The following is a 19,128-nucleotide window of genomic DNA, read 5'->3' on the forward strand; positions in this document are numbered from 1 at the left end:
GAAATGCTAAGATACTGTGTGACAACTGTGTTATACAGAACCGAAGCAGTCCTGGGCAGTGTGACAGGGAGCGTCCCCTGTGCCTTGGGGGCCTCGCTCAGGGGCTAACCCCAATAGCTGCTGGATTAAGCGGTGTAGATGTCGGATGCGGCCGGCTACAGAGGGAGCCTAGGAATGCTGTAGCTTTCTCAGTTTAAAGTTAACCTTCATGTCTAGCTGTCTTACTTTTCTGCCCTGTGGATTGTGTATCTGTTTGACAATGAACTTGGACTGATTGATTTATGGGATAAAATGTGCTAGGAAATGTCTTGATTATACTTCTTGAAGGGGAAAAAAAACATTAAGGTGCCTATTGCTTAGGTATGGTGAGTGATGTTGGTATGGCCAAGGACAGTATGTTCCTTGTCACAATGGAAAAGCTGTGGGTGTTGGCAACATGAAATGAAACTCTTGACTCTCTCTGCTAGTGGCATCTGAATTCAGTCTGGGCCTGCAGGCAGTAAAAATTGCTTGAGAGGCTGGGTTCAGTTGTTAGCTTTTCTGTTTCGCGGAGCATCCTCTTGGGGAAGTAGTTGCAGTGCCATGTGGTGACCCCAACACTGACTGCAGCTGGAATGAGCAGACGGAACAAGATAGCCAAGTTGAGAAGCGATGCTGGGAAAGCTCAGCTGTTGCTGGTGACATGAAGTAGCTACTTTATTGAGCTTCTTATACCGTAACTGCACTGAGTCTTTTTAGTTAAGTGCATTGTAGTTTCATTTATACAGTAGAAGAGAGATATACGTCACAGTTTCCAAGTGTAAAATGTTACAGTAACAGTACCTGATTCTGAAATTTCTCTTTTGGCTTTATTCTTATGTTCTTTTTCCTCAGAACTGATCTACAGTCCAGATTCTGTTTCAAATGGTAAAGGAGCTGTGTTAAAAAATGTTAACACTGTACTTTTTACAAGTTTTTATTGATTTTTTTAAATTGTTCCTATATTTATTGCTTTCCCCAAAATTTTTTTCCTATACTACTACTGTTTATTTGGATCCATTCAGTCAGAAACAGTTTGTCCTTTTTGTGTTTTTCAGGCTTTATTGAAAAAGAACTGGATGCACATGCTGAATTTCATCTGTGAAAGATGGAGTAAGGTAATATAATTTTAGTGATTGCTACTGTAATGTGTGATGATGTGTGGACACTGAATGCAAAGGTTCAAAGATGAAATAAATTAAAGGCAGACAAAGCAAAAGAAACTTCAGCCTCAGAAATAATGAAGTGCTGACAAGATCCTGTGTTCTATGTTTTGTACTATGGGTAATTCATTATATTCACCAGAGGTTTTCTGTTAAGCTCAGGTAAGTCATTAGCTAGTGACAGTGTGATTTGTTCATCTTTGAACAAGTGATGTGTTTCTGGAAACTTGTGAGATTTAAAGTACAACCTATGCTGAAAGGCTGATATTTGTCACCTGTTTCCACCATAAAAACAAACTGGTGGTTCTTTCATTTTCCTCCCTTGAACATCCTGGGTCAACAGAGATGGAGGAAGGCAGATCTGCCTTTGTTGTCATTGAATATTGCTGTAGGATAGAGCAATATCCTTCAGGATGGGAACTGAATCCTGTTGGGCACTTCACAAACATTTGTCAAGTAGTTCTCCAGTGAAAAAGCTACTTTATGTCCTATGATGTGGCAGGGGGCAGAGGCTGATGGCCACATTACTAGGCCCTGAGTGGTGCATGTGTGTCCTGGCAGGGTTCCTGTTAGCAGAATATTCTTGTGAGAAGACTCTTCCCCACTCGTTTCCAAGCAAAGTTCAGTAATAGGACTCCTCCTGCTTCCTGTGGGCCAGAGCAGCTGTTGGTGGGCTGTATGTCGGGCCGACCAGCTGCACCTAGCTTCTGGGATTCCAGAGAATAAAAGAAGTTGTGGCACACATGCTGGTGATGTGTGAGATATGGCCTTAACCGCAAGGCAGTATGAAGCAGATGCCAATCAAATGAGTCTTCTGGTAGAGGCATGAGGTTTTGCTGGTCTGGGAATAGGAGGAAGCGAGAGGTCAAATGTGATGCTCACAGGCACATGTGACGCTTACGGTCACGTGGGTAATCACGTGCAGAAATTGAGGGGGGAACCTTCAGTCTCCTCATCTCTGATGTAGTGCCTTCAGTGCCCTTTTACAGAGTTCAGCAAAGAATGAATGTTGGAGTAGAGTCAGTGGTGAACTGTAGTGGCTTCTCAGAGATGTTTTTCCCCAACTCCTGCTAAGGGAGAACAAGCTCATTTGTAAGATCAAGCAGAAAGAGTCAGCAAATGCACTTTGTCATGCAGCATTGCTTTTCTTGTATCAGATGTGTGTCTTAATGCAGACTGAGGATCCATTACTGAAAAGTCTGGAGAGGTATGTCACCACAATTGTGCCTACATCTAGAGTTAAAGCAAGCAGTCAGTACCATGGACTGGGTTGTTTAACTGGGGCAGAATGGAATGCAGTACACAACAGGTTGCTCCAGGGGCTTATGTGTAATTTTTCCCTTTCACTGTCTTGAACCGTTCAGTGAAGAATAACTTGGGAATCAGGCATGTGCTTACAGATCTTCCTCGATCCCAAGCAGGCAGGGCTGAAGTTGCCAGCAGCAAATTAGCATTGCCAGACCCTGTAGCTAGCTTTACTATGACTTAAAAGGAATTGCAGTAATACTAGTCATTCATATAATCTGTCTTTCTTCTATTAATCATTGTCTGCATTGGAAAAGATACGCCAAGGGCAATCCTGCATCTCTATCCAGTTCAGTTCTGCTTCTTGCTGAAGAAATTAAAAAAGAATTGTCATTCTTCCCCAAGACAGCTATGTCTTCTCCCCTGTGGGATCTGTCTCCACACTTTCAAAGAAATCCATAACAATAGAGGAAAAAACCAGCATTTGGGGCTCCCCTACAGGGACAGCATATCACCCTAATTAAGTGTTTCTCAAATATGGCCCTGGCTGCGCAATCAACTCCATATAGACAGATGCTTCTACTCATTTGAAATGTTGTGTTAGATTAGGATCTGGAGAGAAAATAGGAAAGAAAGAAAAGAGAATGCCACCTGCTTCGGTTTGGCTGCTTGCTTGGTATTTTGGTGCATATTTTCTTTCAACTGATTTGGATTTAGTGGCTTCTTCATTAAGAGTCAAACTCAGTGTTGCATATGTGAAGGTCCACATAGCTTTTTTGATTGATACGCATTTTATTTGATACACATTAATGTATGTGTACAGAACAGAGTTTATCTCCAGTGGCACCCTTTTTAAGTAGCAGTCCCTGCTTTCTCTTCAGTCAGTTCTCTGGGTGACGTATTCAGAAAACATGCCCTGCTAAAGCACATACTGGTATAGTTGACTAACGGACAAACTGCGTGAGTGACCGACTAAGGAAGGGTACTTGTTACTAGTACAGCAAGCTGCTTTATGATTATTGTTGTTGATAGCTTTTACTATAAGTTTACCATCTGCTTTTACAGTTTGTTTTTTAACAAAAAACAGCATTTGCTAGTTTGTTCCTTCCCCTCTTGCTTTTCCCTTCTTGCCAGTTTGTAAAGTATGTTAAAATGCAGAGTAGGCCATGCATGGCTGTGTTAAATGTGCAATGATCTTGTTTCTTAGACCATCATGTTCATCATCCTCTTGTTAGTGCTAGATCGATTGCATGCACCATGCCAGATTGGTATGTATAATCGCAGTAACTACATGTGCAGTTATTGCATAATGTGAGGCACTTGGCCTTTCAATATTGTTCTATATTCCATTAGGTGTCTTTCTGACTCTGCTGATTCTGGTCTGCAGAGTTAACCATGACTTTAGCAGTGAAGACAGAGATAAAGGACTGAGTTTGAATAATATCTTAAATGAAGGCATAATCAGATTGAGTAGAGCCTGAATGCAGGGAGGACAGAAAGAAGGGTAAGAGGACATGATGATACATAGCTAATGAGAGCAGCTGTAGAGGGCACAGAGTCAGGGAGAAGACAGCAGAATTTCAGATGTTTTAAGTGTCTGGAGACTACAATGATCTGTGGGTTATTACTTTGTTTCTTTACTGTGATGACTTCTGTCTCTTTTTACAAGTATTTAACCTACATTATATTCTGTGCAAGCACAAAAATAAATTAAAGGTTTTCTGGAATTAAATGCTACTCTTACATCAAGGCATTTAAAGTGTTTGGAACGTTATCCTGTCCGAGCCTACATTCAATTCAATAACATATTCATTTTACTCCCATGTTTGCATTTTTATTATAAAGCTGTTACAGTGTTTAAATTACAAAATGCCCAGTACCTAATTGTTAATAATCTCAGCATTATCCTTGGGAGATACATAGATGAACTGCCACAGAGTCATTATGAGGATTTCAAGAATAATTTTTTCACTAAAACACACTGAGAGGATTAACACTTAATCCAAACCACCTAAACCAACCCTCAGAATTATCTGCCTACCATACTACTTTCATTCTTGGAAACTTTGCATATGGATAATTTCCTACTTCCAATGGTATTTTCCATATAGCTTGGAAGATAAGACAGGAAGTGACCATGCAGGTCCTCAAGTCCAGACCTCCATACATCAAAAGGTCTAGACTGTGCAGTACAAACACTTGCCAACTCTGTGTATGGTCTAGGTGGAATGCAATAGCTTGAAGCACTGTAATAAAAGACAAAAAAATCTGCAGTAATAGTATGCCTCAGACTGGGGCATTGCTACTATGACAGTCTCTGCAGAATGAATAGCAGAAAAGGCTCCTAGTTATTTTTAGCTTTGTGCATGATTTTTCATAACTTTTGGGAGGACAGGGTGGATGGGCTTTAAATACCCGAGGTCAAATTTTCAAATACGTATCTTTAATCTGAACTCAGGCATCTCATTAAAAGTCATTTGTAGGCAGTGAGCACCTGCAGCCCTTGCTGAAGTCAGGAGCAGTTGTAAGTGAACTGAGGTCTCCCAGGAAGTCAGGTCAGTCTTAAAGTCTACATTAGGAGAAATCTTAACTTTTCTGCTCATTTCAGTAGGACTGAAGCTTACAGTTATGCATGTGGTCATATGCTGTCCCTAAGCTGAGTTGCTTTGCTGAACGAGAATTTATTGAGGTGCCCCATAAGTGTTAATTTAGGGAGAGCCCAAGTAAAAGTTTTTTAGCCATGATATTCAGAAGGAATCACAGAATCACTAAGGTTGGAAAAGACCTGTAAGATCATCAAGACCAACCATGAACCCAGCACCACCACGCCCACTAAACCATGTCCCGCAGTACCACGTCCACACGTTCCTTGAATACCTCCAGTGATGGTGATTCCACCACCTCCCTGGGCAGCCTGTTCCAATGCTTCACCACTCTCTCAGTAAAGAAATTTTTCCTAATATCCAGGCTGAACCTCCCCTGGCGCCACTTGAGGCCATTTCCTCTTGTCCTGTCGCTAGTCACTTGGGAAAAGAGACCAACACCCACCTCTCTGCAACCCCCTTTCAGGTAATTATAGAGAGTGATAAGGTCTCCCCTCAGCCTCCTCTTCTGCAGACTGAACAAACCCAGTTCCCTCAGCCGCTGCTCACAAGGCTTGTGCTCCAGGCCCCTCACCAGCTTCGTTGCCCTTCTCTGGACACGCTCCAGCACCTCAATGTCCTTCTTGTAGTGAGGGGCCCAAAACTGAACACAGGATTCGAGGTGCGGCCTCACCAGTGCCGAGTACAGGGGCACGATCACCTCCCTGCTCCTGCTGGCCACACTATTTCTGATACAGGCCAGGATGCTGTTGGCCTTCTTGGCCACCTGGGCACACTGCTGGCTCATGTTCAGCCGGCTGTCAATCCACACCCCCAGGTCCTTTTCTGCGGGGCAGCTTTCCAGCCACTCGTCCCCAAGCCTGTAGCATTGCATGGGGTTGCTGTGACCCAAGTGCAGGACCCAGCACTTCGCCCATGCTGAACCTCATACAATTGGCCTGGGCCCATCGATCCAGGCTGTCCAGATCCCTCTGCAGAGCATTCCTACCCTCGAGCAGATCAACACTCCCACCCAACTTGGTGTCATCTGCAAACTTGCTGAGGGAGCACTCGATCCCCTCATCCAGATCATCGATAAAGACATTAAACAAGACTGGCCCCAAAACTGAGCCCTGGGGGACTCCGCTTGTGACCGGCCGCCAACTGGATTTGACTCCGTTCACCACAACTCTCTGGGCTCGGCCGTCCAGCCAGTTTTTTACCCAGTGAAGAGTGTACCTGTCTAAGCCACGAGCCGCCAGCTTCTCCAGGAGAATACTGTGGGAGAGAGTGTCAAAGGCTTGACTAAAGTCCAGGTCGACAACATCCACAGCCTTTCCCTCATCCACTGGGTGGGTCACCTGGTCATAGAAGGAGATCAGGTTGATCAAGCAGGACCTGCCTTTCATGAACTGGCTGGGCCTGTTTTGAACATTGCGTGACATGTATAGACAGCTAGAAACGTACTTCTAAAGCATCAGGATGCGCAACTTGTACTTCTACTGTTTGAAGAATGAATCGAAAAGTAGATGTCTTAAAATTCAGGCCCAATTTATCTGAAGGAGGCAACATACAGAAATATCACCTTTTAACAAGATGATTGCTTTCAGCTCAAGGCATAGAAATGCCAATTTGGGTCAAAAAAAAGCTTAAAATTGCAGACTAAGGGAATGTTTAATGTGTTTTTAAGGTATTTTTTGCAATTTTTATGCATGTGGATGGCAAGCTGATAGAGATATGAAAGTGCTAAAAGAACAAGAAAAGGAAAAAAAAGAAAAAAGGTTCTTACATCCTACTGAACAGTTTTCTTGAACTGGATAAAGTATTTATCCTTTTAAAAAGCCTTTAAATTTTATCAAGAAAATCATGCCTCAGCACAAAAACTTTTCCAGATGTAGCGCGCTTGAGTGACCCAACGAATCGGAAGGTCTACATGAACATGTTCAACAGTTTAAGAATGTAAGAAATTGTACCAAATGGTGGGAATTTGAGGTACTGTGCAGTGCTTAAAGAGGCTTGTGTAACACAGATCCCAGAAGCATCTCAGATTTGCACTGGGATTTCCCATATGAAGTTAATCAAGAGCCCTAGCTGTATCTTGCTATATATCTTCTGATTTTGGGGTGTCAGGAGCTTTCAGGATGTTTTGGGTATTTTATTCATCATTTCACATAGCTTTTTGTAATCTCAGAAGCATCCAGTTTTTGCATCTCTCATATTTTAAAAGCAATCAGACTTTTCTGTCTGTCAGAGTGACTTTTTAAGTTGCTGTATTGGGAATTCCCAAATTGGGAAATTCTTAAAGGTACCTTTTTTAATGTGTAATTAAAATATAGATCCGCTACTAAGATTTTTTTAAAGGATTTTTAGTACTTGATACTATTGAATATTATATATATTTCTAAGGAAACGGAAAATGTGATCTAAACAACTTCAGGCTTGTTAATTAGACCTTAATAACCTTAGAAAATGTTTTGAAGAAATGTATAATTAAAGACACGGGAGTTGAGTGGAAGGAGGATGAAATATGATCTGTTTTGCTAAAATAAGTCATGTCAGACTGCCCTAGTATCTTTTTTTAATAAAAAAGTAGGTTTTCTAGAAAAAGAAAGAATGTGCTAGATCTGGTCTCTCTGGATTCTACTGAACCATTTAACATAGTGCTGCATCAAAATTACTGTTCAAGGTGAAGGAAGATTAGGTTAGTGTAAGAACTGTAAACTGACGCAAAGAACTGGCACAAGGGGAGACAACAGGAGGTAGATACATGAGATGAATTATTCTTTGGGAGTTGACTTGTTTAGTTTTCTTGAGGCTTTTTTTTTTTTTTTTTTTTTTTTTTAGTTGAATTGATTTTGCTGTCGTGGTGCATTGAAAGCAGGCTGTTGAAACTTGCTATTGGGAGGAGGACATTAATTTCCAGTACACAGTTTTAGATGGAATGACTATACAATTAATTGTACAATTAGGTAATATTAAAGGGATGGAATTCAACGCAGCAGAATGTCAGGCCACACACTGGCAGGAATTTACTTACTGAGTTTAACCTTGGTGTCAAAATTAGCAGTCTAAGCTCTTACATAATCAGTGGAAAGAGGCAGTTTTTTAATTAGGCACCCAACTCCTGTCTTTTTCTCTTGACTGTTAACAGAGCCGAGGCACCTAACTCTGGTATCTGTGCTGAATGCCTGAAATTGGATGGTGCTACAGCCTCGGCTTAGGAAGTAATGCAACAACTTTTCCTATGAACAGGGAGTTCAACAATGGAAGACTTCGAAGGAGAAGGGCCTATGTGAGGGTAAGGGGATTCAAGTTTGTCTCTAGTCTGTCAATTTGACACCATCATGAAAGTGATGGATGGGATCCAGGGAAGTGTCAGGAGAGGTATTTATAATTGAGGGAGAGCAACTCAGCTGGGTGCATCTGGGCTGGGACCTGATCTGGAATAAGTGTGCAACACTTCTTGCAATATTCAAGAAACTTCAGCTCAGTCTGTAACAGATGCAGAGAAAAGCTGCAGGGATGATCAAAGGCATGATGTTACAAGAGGAGTCCGAAACAGCTGTGTTGGATATGTGGAAGACTAGCAAAATGGGAAATGTTATTGCTGCAGCTGTACTGCTGGAGACATGGGGAACTTTAGGATGTGGCTTGTATCAGCTAGGTGATAGCTAACAAGCAGGATGTCTGTAGTCCATTAGAGGACTAATGAAAGTCTACATGTAACAGTGTGGTATTGTAGGAAGGGTATGATACAGAAACGGAAGTGTCCAGACATATGATTTAGAGGTGATGTGACCTGAATATATGGCATTTCGTAGTGATTGGAGTTTGTGTGTAACTAGCATATGGATAAAATATTTAACCGACATAGAAATGCGTAGTGATAATCCCATAATATATGACAGTAGTCAGTAGGAGAATGCTTGATATACATTTAAGAAAGAGCTTAAAGATTTATGAAGAGCAATGATTGCTTGGATTCTTTGGACTTAACGCTGTTTGGCAGCTTGTGCTTTTGATCACTCCTATACAGTGTGATACTTGCTGTCTACTGTATTGCCCTGCAGTTTCCCTGCACTGCACAGGGAAAGCTGTGTGATAAATCAGGCATCAAGTGAATTTGTAGGGCTGGACAAAAGTGTGTTACGTTTAGTCTGTGACAAAGATACGTTTAGAAGCAGACTGCTGGGCAGCAAACTCATGAGAGAAAAGCTTGCTCTGAGGTGAAAATTGTGATTAAAGATCCCTGATGTGCCTGTAGTGACGAATGACGGGTGCAGTATTTACAGTCAGTGACAGCCCTTGCCCCAGATATCTCCTTGGTTTGACAAATGTTTAAACTAGCAACTGTATGTTGGTGAAGAACTGCCCTTTGCCTAGATGCTGGTTTGTCCCAACACCAGATTCGAAAAGGAGCTGAATTTTTTGAGCAAGGGTGAGTAATGTGCTTTCTGCTCTGTTTGAAATCCTGAGTTGCTCTAAGTGGCTTTAGCAGCTATTAAGACATTGATCAGGTCATTCTTCAGCAAAATTATCCATAAAATAACAGGAGGAAAATGGCACAGACAGAAACCTTTTTAATGTACTTCTGGCAATGCTATTTTTAGTTCTATAGTTATTTGTTTATTAATAAGTGCCTAGCCTGTGTTTCTGAGGTTTTTAAGTGCCTAGAAGAATATCAGGAGAGAATAATATGGCTTCTCTTTTTTTTTCCTGCTTCCTAATTAATTATTACATAGTGGTACTAAGTCGTTATTGTTCTGTGGTAAAAACAATTGTGTGATGATCTCACAGTCCTTACTTGGAAAATTGCCACAGTAAAGAAAAAACACTGTTTATGGACTGAATTGTCAATAGTTTGGAAGGGGGGTGTTCTGTTGGAAACACAGTGCTTTGAATGACACTCCGAGAGGACGGATGGCAAGAAGGGAGGACTGGGAAGATAAGAGTGAAAATGTGTGAGTGCTTTTTCAGGTTTATTGTTTATTAGAGTCATGGTCAACTCCCTTAGATTTAGGATCTGTCCGAGTTTAGGTTTGGCTTTTTTTTCTATATTCTATGTTTTATTTAGCTCCAAGTCATGTTTTTTTGGCTAGTAAGCTGGGGTTTTAGTTTGAAAATCTGTCTAAGCTTCTTCCTGAGAGACAACACTTGGAGCATCTCAGGCCTGCATAGCTGTCACTTACAAGGATGCCCAGAAAAACTGGAAGAATATCACTTTGAAGAGGTTTCTGGAAGAGAAAAGATGATCAGGTCTGAGGGACTTCCACCTCTAAGTTTCAGGGAAAAGGCATCTCATGCTCTTATTGAGGAAGAAAAAGAAATAGAGCAATTTCTAGCAAATCTTTCCTTCCCATCACAATTCTTTTTGGGGGGCATGGATGAAAAAAGCACAAATGAAGAGACAAACAAGAGTATTGTCAGGTTTGGAATACTTCCCCGGTCTGCCCAAGAACTGTTGTAGATCATTATTAAACATGAGATGTTGGAATGCAAATTTAATCCTGTTTCACAGTCTCTTAAAACAGCTGTTTAAAAGTCAGAAAGAATTACGTTTTGAAGGTTCCTATCCCTCTCTACTCAGTTCTAACTAGTTGCCTATTTGCTTAACTTCAGTAACAGTGAAGTGAATCCCATCTAAAGAGTATACACCTTGCTTAACCTTATCATAACGTGGTGTTTAGTCAAGGTAAACACTGTCCTCATGGTTTATTCACACAGTTTCTTAAACAGTTATAAAAAATTAAATATTTTTGTACAATTAAATAGGGTCTCTGCTGAACTGTATGCAGTACAACAGAGAAGGTTATTCCAAATTACTTGGAACATTCTGTCATGATACTTCTAATAGTATTTTCTGTTTGGGTAGATTATATGCTGTAAAAGCTAAAAATAAAATGTGCCAAGGTATGTTGGGGGTTTGTAGACAAGCATGACAGAGAGAATATTAATTTCTTTTTCAAATGTGTTTATGCTAATTTTGCTTTGAAATTAAAATATATCCATTTGGGAATATTTATGTTTAAGATTGTTCTGTAATTTCCATATTAAAAAAAATCTTAGTGCAGCTCCTGCTAGACTTTAACCCCAGAAATGCCTAGAACACAAAGATAAAAGATGTATTGTAGCTCAGGCCCTTGTGAGAGCTTGGAATACTCTCCTTGAAAGCATTTAAAAAATCCGCTCTCTGAAATTGTACTTCATGGTTGACTTTTTGCCCATGTTAACATGAGCAATCAAAGAAAAAGAATTAAAAAGTGCTCCTCAGCTGTTAACACTGACCTGTTTTTAGTGGGACATTGGAACATTGATCTCGTGTTTCTGAAAGGAGGCATTTTCACTGTTGTTGTGCATGTTCATGTTTAGCAACTTCTCTTTAGGCAGATGGGCTGTGATTTGTGATACGGTGATTGTTGGAGCTGTCCCAGGCAGCTGCCAAATATTCTCAAATATTCAAAGTGGAGGTGTAGAGAAAACCTGTTGTGTGGAGGAAACTCCAGCTGTCTAAACCTGCAGGTTTGATATAGTGTCCTGGAAGTGGGATTTCCACTGGTTCAGTTGGAATTTTCATTCCAGAAACTTGGAGATCCTCCACCTTGAGGTGTTTTTCTTGTTTTTCAGCTGGCACTCTCGTGTTTAATCCTATCCCATGGGGTGAGCCAGGCTCCATTTAATAAACTTGCCTGTTAATACAGACAGGTACCTTAGTCTTCAGTGAAGACTGTTAACACTAGATGAACAAGGCCTGACTTTAGAAGCTAAACCTGTTTGAACTAAGGCACCAGCTATGATTTTTGTGGGTGGTGGAAGGGAAAGCAGCCAACGTGAGCTACCTTTTGTTGATTTTCCTTTTTTAAAGGTCTTCATTGTGCTTTAAGGTGTCAGGTAAAGATCTTGTCTTCAGTCTAGAGAGAGGGGGAACTTTTTCTCTAGCTGCACTGCCACGGAAACTAAAAGAAAACATTCCTGAAATATTTTTCAGCACCTTTATTCCCTAACTAACTGGGACTCCCTGTGTTCTGTTTCTTTTAATGCATGAGCCCAGGTTAATAGAGGAACTCTATGATTCTACTATGAAGAAGATTAATAGCCTTCAGGAAAGTAAAAAAATTAACACCTTCCTTACAGAAATAAAGTAACAGGATTAGGAAAGAAGATTGATAAAAACCAAGTTGACAGCATGTCAAATTAGTAATTGGAATATCATGGTAATAATCCGTTGGTAAAGGGAATACAGAAAAGATGGTAAACAATCACAGATTCACAGAATCACAGAATCACTAAGGTTGGAAAAGACCTGTAAGATCATGAAGACCAACCATGAACCCAGCACCACCATGCCCACAAAACCATGTCCCGCAGTACCATGTCCACACATTCCTTAAACACCTCCAGTGATGGTGATTCCACCACCTCCCTGGGCAGCCTGGTCCAATGCTTCACCACTCTCTCAGTAAAGAAATCTCTCCTAATATCCAGGCTGAACCTCCCCTGGCGCCACTTGAGGCCATTTCCTCTTGTCCTGCCACTTGTCACTTGGGAGAAGAGACCAACACCCACCTCTCTGCAACCCCCTTTCAGGTAACTGTAGAGAGCGATAAGGTCTCCCCTCAGCCTCCTCTTCTGCAGACTGAACAACCCCAGCTCCCTCAGCCGCTCCTCATAAGACTTGTGCTCCAGACCCCTCACCAGCTTCGTTGCCCTTCTCTGGACACGCTCCAGCACCTCAATGTCCTTCTTGTAGTGAGGGGCCCAAAACTGAACACAGGATTCGAGGTGCGGCCTCACCAGTGCCGAGCACAGGGGCACGATCACCTCCCCACTCCTGCTGGCCACACTATTTCTGATACAAGCCAGGATGCTGTTGGCCTTCTTGGCCACCTGGGCACACTGCTGGCTCATATTCATCTTCAGCCGGCTGTCAATCAACACCCCAGGTCCTTTTCTGCGGGGCAGCTTTCCAGCCACTCGTCCCCAAGCCTGTAGCGTTGCATGGGGTTGCTGTGACCCAAGTGCAGGACCCGGCACTTCGCCCATGCTGAACCTCGTACAATTGGCCTGGGCCCTTCGATCCAGGCTGTCCAGATCCCTCTGCAGAGCCTTCCTACCCTTGAGCAGATCAACACTCCCGCCCAACTTGGTGTCATCTGCAAAATTCCTGAGGGAGCACTCGATCCCCTCATCCAGATCATTGATAAAGACATTAAACAAGACCGGCCCCAAGACTGAGCCCTGGGGGACTCCGCTTGTGACCGGCTGCCAACTGGATTTGACTCCATTCACCACAACTCTCTGGGCTCGGCCGTCCAGCCAGTTTTTTACCCAGCGAAGAGTGCACCTGTCTAAGCCACGAGTCGCCAGCTTCTCCAGGAGAATACTGTGGGAGAGAGTGTCGAAGGCTTTACTAAAGTCCAGGTCGACAACATCCACAGCCTTTCCCTCATCCACTGGGCGGGTCACCTGGTCATAGAAGGAGATCAGGTTGGTCAAGCAGGACCTGCCATTCATGAACCCGTGCTGGCTGGGACTGATCCCTTGGTTGTCCTGCACGTGCCCTGTGAGCACCCTCAAGATGAACCTCTCCATAATCTTCCTCAGCACTGAGGTCAGGCTGACAGGCCTGTAGTTCCCTGGATCCTTCTTCCGGCCCTTCTTGTAGATGGGCGTCACGTTGGCAAGTCTCCAGTCGTCCGGGACCTCCCCTGTTAACCAGGACTGTTGATAAATGATGGAGAGTGGCCTGGCAAGCTCCTCTGCCAGCTCCCTCAGCACCCTTGGGTGGATGCCATCAGGCCCCATAGAACTATGAGTGTCCAGGTGGCATAGCAGGTCGTTAACTGCTTCCTCCTGGATCACGGGGAGTTTGTTCTGCTCTCCATCCCTGTCATCCAGCCCAGGGAGCTGAATACCCTGAGGATACCTGGTGTGGCTGTTAAAGACTGAGGCAAAGAAGGCATTAAGTACCTCAGCCTTTTCCTCATTCTTGGTGACAATGTTCCCTCCTGCATCCAGTAAAGGATGGAGATTCTCCTTGGCTCTCTTTTTCTTGTTAATGTATTTGTAAAAACATTTTTTGTTATCCCTTACGACCATGGCCAGGTTGAGCTCTAGCTGGGCTTTTGCCTTTCTAATTCCCCTCTTTGCATGACCTAACGAGGTCCTTGTACTCTTACTCAGTTGCCTGCCCCTTCTTCCAAAGGTGATAAACTCTCTTTTTTTTCCTGAGTCCCAGCAAAAGCTCCCCATTCAGCCAGGCTGGTCGTCTTCCCCGCCGGCTCTTCTTACGGCACAGGGGCACTGCCTGCTCCTGCGCCTTCAAGATTTCCTTCTTGAAGAATATGCAGCCTTCCTGGGCCCCTTTGCCCTTCAGGACCATCTCCCAAGGGACCCTCTCAATCAGTGTCCTGAACAGGCCGAAGTCTGCCATCTGGAAGTCCATCGTAGTGGTATTGCTGACCCCCCTCCTTACCTCGCCAAGAACTGAGAATTCTATCATTTCATGGTCGCTAAGCCCAAGACAGCCTCTGGCCATTACTTCTCCCACCAGACCCTCTCTGTGAATAGCAGGTCAAGCAGGGCTCGCTTACCAGCTGCGTCAGGAAGTTATCTTCCACACACTCCAGGAACCTCTGGGACCGTTTCCTCTCAGCTGTGTTATACTTCCAGCAGATGTCCGGTGAGTTGAAGTCCCCCACAAGAACAAGGGCTTGCAACTGTGAGACTTCTGCCAGTTGCTTGTAGAATGCTTCGTTGGCTTCTTCGTCCTGGTTGGGTGGTTTGTAACAGACCCCCAGCAGGATATCTGCCTTGTTAGCCTTCCCCCTCATCCTTACCCATAAGCACTCAACCCCGTCGTCACAATTGTTCAGCTCTATACAAGTCAAAACAGACTCCATTCTGTTTGGTTCAATACCATATTCTGCAGCAAAAGCCAATTTTTAATGTTATCTTCCTTCTATCCACTGTTACTGGGAGAGGAATTTCTTGCTTTCTAATTATGTATATATTTACACTTTTATATGTGTGTGTGTGTATATATATGTAGATCTGGAATTTTTTTATGATGTTTTTTGAAAATTTTAGCAGAAGAGCTATGAGTATTTTCACATGCCAGTCTATAAAGGTTTAAGTTTGGCATAGAATTGCAGTTATTTATCAATATAAGTGATTTTGATGTTTTCATTGCTAGTGAAACAAAATGTTATGACTGCTTTTTTTTGTTACTGTTTTATAGTTCAGAGGCTTTAGAAATAAGAACTAGGTAAAAAGAGAAATTAGAGTTTAGGGGGATATTAAATCTTTTGAACAATAAGGTAGGAGATAATACAAAATATTCTAGGTCAACTGATGAACTCTCAAACAGATGAGTTCTTTGCTAGTTCAAGGGTGAGTACTTAATATACATATACTGTATATGTTAAATGGCTGTTGAAGAGAAATTCTGAAAAAATGTCTTTTGTAAACATTTGAGACATATGTAGTGCTTAGTAATAGCTTAAAAGGAAGCATTTAGTTTCTGAATTATAAACTTTAATATTTTCTGGTTTATTTCCCTTGTATTTCTCTATGAATCAGCTTTGAAATCCATGTACTATAACAGGAAGAAAAGCCTTTTCTGTTTTGGATTCATAAGTATGACAAATCAGCTTTGTTTTGTATGGTGCCTGTTGGAGCATTTTATCCTCACACAAACAATGGGTTATATGTGTTAACCCATTTGCTTTGATGGGTTAAGTTACAGTTATAAAGTTAAATAACCCTGCCACAGAGTCTTTTTTTTCTTTTAGAAGGAAAGTTGGGAGAGCAATGCTTTCAGATAGTATTTGATGCAAAAGGAGGAAAGGTTGAAAGAAAAAGTTCTTGAGGACTGATTTTTCAAGAAGGCACCACTGGGAGCAAAAGTCACTCGGGGACCAGTGGTTATGGATCCCCATGGACAAAAGAGATGCCCGGAGTATTGGGAATGAGTGTTCTCAAATGACTGTATTTTACCATATATGTTTGTTGATATTTATTCAGCTTTATGGAGATATGCACTTGGTAGTACTCCAGATTGTCTGTAATTGAGAGCTTGGATATCTTGCTATGCAGTGAAGGGAAGAGGCAAGCACGGACAAAAAATTTCTCATGATTTTTCTTCAAGTCTTAAAGCAGCTTGTAACTTTCCCAGCGCAGCTGCAGTCATCTGGAGCTGCTCTTCTGGGTCTTGTTTAAAACCCGTCCTTTTTCCCCTTCCCCAGGAGCACCAATGAGTACCAATAAGTACTTGGCATCTGTTACAAAACATCTTTCATTAGACTAGACAAAATCAGTGTGCTAAATAGGAGTCTTACAGAATAGGAAAGATCCCTTCTATGACCAGCTGCATCCGTCACTAGAGACACGGTCCTGGCATATTGTAACAATGTTTTGGCTCTGAAATCATACAGCGCAAAAGGAGTAAGGTATCTTCTGTCCTGAGGTCAGTTTCCATATTACTGATCAAAAAGGACAATCTGAACAGGAGAGCTGAAAAGATTGTGGTTGTAAAGGTGCCTGAAAAAGAGACACAGCAATTACCACATGGTCATGGCTTTCCCAGAAATGAGGAGAAATTCATAGTATGTTTTTCACTATTGACTCCTGCAGTCTGATTTGTAATCTTGGCAGACTAAAGAGTTCTTTTATAATATGACAGAGCACATTAGGAAAATCCATTTGGATAAGTGTTTGCAAACTCTGTTCTCACTTATGCAGGAGTGACCTGGGAGGTGTCACTGGAGAGGAAAACAGAATGTGTTTTAACCCTAGTTATTTGGATGCCACTGTTGTCCACTCCCAGACAATGTAATTTTATCTACAGTCGTAAAAGGCAGATATAGCTGCAGGTTCATGACATTTGCTTTTATGCCAATTTAACTGCAAGCAAAGCTGTCCATTTGTGTAGTGGTCATATTTTAAAAAAGGAAACGTTAATAAATATGTTAACTTTTGCATCTTCTTCCAGACTGTACAGTCAAACTTCTATACCTTCTCACCCCCTCTGGATCTCTGAAAACACCCACCCATTTGTAAGATTGGAGTTTACAGTACCAATCATTTAAATTAGCTAAACTAATTGTGGGGCTTAGGTCATAAAAAAACTTGTAGTACAGCAGAAGTGTGGAGAACAGTATTTTTGTGGCTTTCACAGTCTTTATTGTGAACTGAGGCTGCATACCTGAGGTTGTCTAGTACTTCGAAAATTTCATAGCCAAGATAAGGATGTGATTTGGTAGCTTATTGCGCGTGGAGTTCTCTTTAAAATCTGGGTCTGTGTTACCACAGAACCATCCCTCGGATACTTAGCCCCAGAGCTGTTCAAAATGGAAGAGTTAACAAAGTGCTTGTTGAATGCACAGTAATACCACTGTTTCTGCATCATCCTTTAGTAGCCTGAATTTTCCTAGGGATTTGACACTGCTGTTGCTTCGGTATTAAAAGATCCACAGGGTTTGGGTCAAATGCTAGTCATTTCAACCAGTGGTCCCTGGCTTCATTCCCCATAGGTAATGCCAGACTCTGATTTTCTTTAACTCACTTTTATTGGGGTTAGCAAATTGCTTGTTCGGGTTTTTTTAAGTGTATACCTTATAAAGAACTATTTGCCCTGTAGGTTTTCAGTTACAGTTTGTTTTTATTTTCTTTGTTGAAAAATATTACTTTCTTTTTTTTTTTTTCTTAATTGGATAAAGAAGTTATTAATAGGCTTTCCCTTTTCAGAACTGGAAAATGCCCAGAAAGGCTTTTGCTCACACTCTCCAAATACAAAGTTACTTCTAAATTGAGACCAAACATGGAAAGATTTAGAATGTTAGGTGAATAATTTGTGTAGTTCTGAGCAGATGGAAACAGTGTAAAATGAAAAAAAGATTAGTCTTGACAATATCAGAGCTATTTGGTTCTTATAATGTTTAAATCGGTGGTTTTAAATTGTCCATAAACTATGCAAATAAGTTGGTGGGAAGTGACTGAGGAAAGCAAGCCTACGATCAGTAGCTTTAAATTAGCTTGTACCAAAGGGTTCTTCTGGAAAATTTTTTCTCAAATGAGAAAAGATTAAAAGCTATTGATATAAGAGTTTAATAATGTCCCAGTTAATTTTGTCATAGTTCTAGCTTGTTTCACTTCAAACAGTTAAAAAGTATAGTTTTATGACATTTACTGTTTTAAAATAATTATTTGATAAAGATGCAGTACCCTCATGTCTGTGATTCACAGTGATATCACAGTGGGCAGACAATCATTTTGTGTTTTCAGTGGAAGCAAATAGATTGTGCTTGGAGCATAGACGTTGATCACAAACTGTCCTGACAATGTTAAGTCTAGCTCCAATTCTTGCATCTTTAGTTTATAAAAACTCTCTAAATGAAGCTGTAGAGATGAGATCTGCATGACCTTAAAAAGCTAGAAACAGTAAAATTAGTGCTCCCAACTGTTCAGAAATGTCTTTCCTAAAATACAGGATGACAATAGCATCTGCTGGTACAAGTAAACAGTGAATAATGGCACTACATTCCACATCTGTGCTGTTGCACTCAATATCTTTTTTTTATGGGCAAAGATGAAACACACCTTACATCTAAAGGCAAGAAGTTGTTATTATAGTTAAAGTCTTTACAGTCTAATCCAGGAATCATTACTTGTTCAGATCTAATAACTAAAGGAAAAGAAAGAATGCTTCTGTACAGGGTAAAGTCTCAATAAATAACAATACAGTTAAAATCATTGACCACACAAACTGTCTACCTCTTTATCCTGCTGTAATGCTCACCCTTTCCCTGCTCCTCTGGATCCTAAGGTGGTTTCATTCTGGTGGTGGTGATGTGAAGGTGTTTCAGCAGGGATATGATGTTCATGTTGTTAGTTTCTTCTTCTTCACCCTAGGATCCATTTGGGGTCATTTTTCTGTTTGCTAGCAAGCTTTTAAACTTGTCTCTTTCTTCATTGGTCTGCAGCTCCATGTTACTTCCAAATTTACTATATGCGGTGCCTTGCATACATGTTAGATACTACTTTTTTGTTCTGTTTATTACCCCTAAAACCAGTTTTGTCCAGCCTCAAGTCTGCAGTTCTTTAAGTGACCATGGGTGAGCTGT

General features: G+C 41.6%; 1 protein-coding gene across 3 annotated transcripts in view; it reads left to right on the plus strand.

Moving 5' to 3' along the window:
• Nucleotides 1-1,092: 1,092 nt before the first annotated feature.
• Nucleotides 1,093-19,128, plus strand: part of INPP4A (inositol polyphosphate-4-phosphatase type I A) — an 81,928-nt gene continuing 63,892 nt past the window's right edge. For all 3 annotated transcript variants that reach the window (XM_059823578.1, XM_059823581.1, XM_059823588.1), the window contains exon 1: nucleotides 1,093-1,136. The gene's annotated coding sequence lies outside the window, so the exon portion shown is untranslated. The remainder of the gene's footprint in view (nucleotides 1,137-19,128) is intronic.

This window comes from Gavia stellata, chromosome 1 (genome assembly GCF_030936135.1).
Source record: "Gavia stellata isolate bGavSte3 chromosome 1, bGavSte3.hap2, whole genome shotgun sequence".
NCBI classification, from domain to species: Eukaryota; Metazoa; Chordata; class Aves; order Gaviiformes; family Gaviidae; genus Gavia; species Gavia stellata.